Below are 5224 nucleotides of genomic sequence, written 5' to 3' on the forward strand. Positions count from 1 at the left end.
TTACTAAGTTGGGCCAGTACCATCACCTCTGCTTCTTACATGTTTTGTAGTGGTCCCAACTTGCTAGAACTTATTAGCTTCCTTCTGTATTGCATCATCCTCCCCCTATATGTATTAAGATGGATCTTTAAAAACCAACTTTATAAATATTTACTCAGTTGGTCTGAATCTCGTACTACATCACACCTTCCATCGTTCAATGAGAAGAATCCCTCATTTGAAAGGTTAAAAAACACTTCAAACAAAGAATCTACCGTCCAAGTAGGAATTCAGAGCAAAAGGTCTCATAAATGCAACTCCAAACTTAAGAGCAACTTCAATCGTTGAATGGAACAGCACATCTAGTGCTTAAATCATTGTTTTCATGACTTGAAAGAAATCGATGGAATGATCAAGTGAATGGACAAGTTGCTCGATTGGTTCAACTACTCCATTCTACATAAAAAACCGGGTAATTTATGTTAGTTTGGTTCTGTATGTTTTCTAGGTTAAATTGGTTCTATATACCATGGGGTTGATTTTTGGGGTGTCATGATGAAACTATTTGTTTTACTATTACTTCTACAATACCCAAACTAAAAGAGATTGTATGGCTTGTTGTTTTTTGATTTCTTAGGAGCTTCTAATTGCAAAAGTTATCTATTCTTTTTGTAGTTGAAAGGATTTGGAGATATCATATTAGGATAAAATAATATTTGGATTCCTATCTAGCCCAGCCAATGATGCCTAAAAATTTGTGACTCAATCTAATTATCTCAGATTCAAATGATGTTTTTAGGTAACTAAACCAAATTTTGATTTTGCAATCAACATCCAATTAATAATCATATCAGATCTGGATTTGACTGCACCCGATTTGATTATCTCATATTCGAATGATGTATTTATGTAATCAAATCAAATTCAAATTTTGTAATTTGCATCCAATTAATAATCAGGTCGGATTTGGATTTAACTCCACCTGATCGAAATAAAATCCAAATCTGATTATATTATAATATTTATTGATTTTAGAATATAAATTTTATATGATTATATTTACAACTATAAAAATATACTTTTTACATAACTATATATATAATAAATTCAACATGTTATATTTATATTAATTTATTATATACAAAAGTTGAAAAGTAATTAACTTTTATTTTTTGTATTTTAAAATTAAATCATGCTCAAATTAAATCCAAATCTGATTCGAGTCCATTAGGATTAAAATTCAAATCCAAGGTCTTCAAATCCAATTGCAAAACTATGTTTAGTTCTTGTAATTGTCAATTTATTATGGATAAATTTGAGTTTGTGTTGCTTCGTTCATACTATTTATTACCATTTCTTATCGTGCCGAACTCGAGGGTACCTTAGATGATTTAAGGAATACCATCTCCATTTGAAGGTGACTTGTTCTAGTTGGGCACTTTTAAAGAGCAGTTATATACATCGGCCTTATATATGGCCAATTGATTTTATGCACTACCCTGTAGGTTGCCCAAGCTTTGGTTTTGGAAGAAAAGCTTCTTGCTTTTTTTTCTATGTTGGAAGGTCTATTCTATTGTGAGTTTGTAGCAATCGGTATTGGGTGTCAAACATGTGTAATTCAATATATAAACCAAAGGGAAGAAAAAAAAATCCCACTTCTTCAATCCCTTGGCCTAGTATTGAGAAAACATCTATTTATTTCTTCTTTTGTTTCATTTGGCTAGTGAGACAGGTAACAACATTTTGGGTAACTTTCTTATGTATTTGGGTAACTTTACCAAGCATCTAGAAGTTTTGTATGGGAAGAGCGTTGATGGTAGACATAGTAATATATTGAAAGTCTAGCTAGTTTTTGCAACCCTTAGCAACTATCTTATTAATTTTGTAACTGCACTCAGGTAATTATAGGTTAAAGAAGTAGGAGGGGTGTTTTCTTTTTCTTTTTGGTACTAAAAAGTTTATCAACTTTGAAAGAAAAAATCAAGGACGGAAGTCCTTATACACCAAATGCCAAAAAGGCTCAAACCAGGAGATAGAATCAGGATAAGACAAGGAGTTTTTGGCTAATCCCACTAAATTGTGGGCAAGAGACCATTTGCGAGATGAGAGGTATGGATAAGCTACACATTTTGACGATCTATAGAAAGCAGCTTAATGTCTCGAACCAGAGGGTACAAGGGAGAGAAAGAATAAAAATCAACAGAGAGCACCAAGTTGACAACTTGCTTAGAATTCGAAGCAACTTGAATGCTTGGATAACTCCATTTTTCTAACTCCAAGCAACTTAGTCTGATAGCCCGCAATTCAGAATCTAGGACGGAGCCTTCCGTTGATGTTGCCAGGGGAAGGAGCTTCCCATCTAAGTGATCTAACATGTTGTTGGGTTGTTGTAGGACGGTTTGCTCGGTTCGTCTATTAAGTTTCATCACTTCATTCCATAAAAGTAGACTTTTTTGTAAAACCTCCGGCAGCGTGGTTCCCATTAAGGCCTACCATATTGTCAACAGGATGCAAGATATCAACCTGACTTCTTCTTCTGTAAGTAGTTGTAATCTCTTCTAGTTCCATCTTCGTGGATTGGTTAATACCAGATCACTTACAAATTCTACATCACAATCCGGGCGTTTTGTGGAGTTTATAGAGAACAGAGGATTACCAAGGATCCATGGGTCCTCCACACTCTTATATATAGATCTTCCATTTCCTACTCTCCAAATTAAATCCTTCTTCACCAGCTCTAAACCATAATGAAGGCTTTACCAACCCCAAGAAGCATTTGAGCCTGTTTGAGAGTCTAAAAGACTTTGGGTTGGAAAATAAAGAGGTTTCAGAATTTTACCCCAAATGGAATTGGCATTTTATAGTAGTCTCCATGCAATTTTACCCCAAAGATCCAAGTTAAAGGTTTTGAGATCTCTGAATACCAAACCCCTATGACTTTTGACTTTTGCTTCACAAAGTCTCTGCCAAGCTATCCATATAATTATGTTCTCATCCTCCCTTTGACCCCAAATAAATTTTTCAAAGGGGGAATTCAGCTCCTTGCAAAGTGTATAGAACATTGGAGCAGCTATAGAATTTGCTTTGACCAGCACCTCTCTCCCCGCCTGAGTAAGTGACTTATGCTTCTAGCCCTTAAACTTCTCAACAATATTTTCTTTCACCTTATAGAACACTGCTCTCTTGTTTCGGCCAATTTAAGTAGGAAGGCCTAGATGTCTTGGGCCTTTTTTCCAATCATCATTTAAAGAATTTTACTAATAATTTTCCTAAATTTCCAAGGAGTGTTCCTGTTGAAAATGATTTCAGATTTCTTAAAATTTATTAACTGTCCAAAGACATTACAAAAGTTCTCTAGTAGTTTTTGAGTAGCCACTGCATTTGCCACATCAGCCTTTAGGAACAAACTGCATAGAAGATGTGGGATAGTACTGGTCCATCTCTCCTCATCTTTAAACCAACAATATCTCGTGCACAATGGATTTGTTAATCATAGACACCAGCACTTGGGCACCCAGAATAAATAAATAAATAACGGGATAGTGGGTTTCCTTGACGCAGCCCCTAGAACTTTTAGTCCTACCTCTTTGGGTGTCGTTTATATTAAAGATGAATTTCACTATTAATAAACAACTATAGATAAGATGTCTCCAATGCTCACTAAACCCTATCATCTCAACTACCTTCATTAAGAAAGGCCACTCAAGCTTTATCATAGGCTTTGAAGTAGGATTTCCTGTGGGACTTTTATTCAAGTGATGAATGAAAAGCTTCATGAGCTACCATGATATTATCTAAGAAAAGCCGGTCTTTGAGAAATGCACATTGAGACTGTTCAACTAAGGTGGGCAGTATTCCTTTCAGATGATTAACCATACACTTTGCTAGAACTCTGTAGGATACATTAGTAAGGCTTGTTGGTCTGTACTGGTTCATCGACTGAGGTTGTTTACATTTCGGGATCAACACAATACTAGTAAAGCTAGCACTATTAAGAACCATACCTGTGTTCAACCAAGTCTGAGCTACTATGCTTACTTGCTCCCCCACTATGTTCCAAAACCTCCGAAAGAACAGCCCTAGAAAGCCATCCAGGCCTGGGGCCTTGTTGCTCCTACCGCAAAGGCTATAGCTTGGACTTCTTCGTATTGGAGAGGATGGTCGATCTGGGGTAATCAAAAAACTTGGGAATTACCTCAATAATCGAAGTTTCCTCCTGTACCCACTCATCAACTACATTTTTAATCCTGTAAATTCTATTTTTCTATCAACGAAGGATTACGAATCTATGGAAGAATCTTGTGTTCCGGTCACCCTCTTTCAACAAGGCAATCCTCGACTTCTGCCCCCATAGAATTTCCTCTCTTTCCAATTCTATATTTAACTCTCTATTATTCTTTTTCTTTGCTCCAATTTGCTTCAAATGGATGACTGACTGTTCTGGATTTTCCTGATTTAGTCTTTAAGATTTTGGATTTTTGACACGAATGTTGCCCGTTTTTGTTCCAACATCGATAACTTATCTGTAGTTGCTTAACAAACACACCAAACGTCGAAATGCATTAGCTTCTTGGGATTAGTTCCATGAGTCACTATTAACTCGCTCACAATTTGGGCGGGATATCCAGTCGGCTTCAAATTTAAATTGTCTAAAACCTTTCCACCTGTGCGGAAAGAAGTATAGGACAATTGGCCCATGATCTGAGCCCAGGATTGCTTCATTCAACACTATTGACTCGGGGTACATCATTCTCCGATCCATGTTAACTAAGGTGGCGTTTGATAAATCTAAAATCTAAAAAGTTAAAAATATATTAAAAATGTCTAAATTTGAAAAGAGTTATGGTGCTTCTCTAATATTTAGATGATATTAATAGATAAGGTTGTTTGTGTTGGATCAACCATTCAGCATCAAAAGTTCCTTAATTTTACTACTTTACCCCGTAGAACAGACTATTTGAAAATTTTGAGTTCAATTTTCACCATATCATATCAAATAATTTATGAAATTCAAAATAATTTTGAAATTATATGAATAGAAAATAATAAATAACAAAATTAAAATTATTAAAATAATTGATGACTAATAAAAATATTAAAGTAATTAATACATAAAAATTAAAATAATTGATAATTAAAAATTAACACAATTAAAAATAAAAAATAACACAATTAAAATTAAAAATTAATTAATGACTAAAAAATATTTACATAAATAATACTTAATAAAAATTAAAATATTTAT

This window comes from Nelumbo lutea, chromosome 8 (genome assembly GCF_056320005.1).
Source record: "Nelumbo lutea isolate HS-2025 chromosome 8, American lotus-T2T, whole genome shotgun sequence".
Lineage (NCBI taxonomy): Eukaryota > Viridiplantae > Streptophyta > Magnoliopsida > Proteales > Nelumbonaceae > Nelumbo > Nelumbo lutea.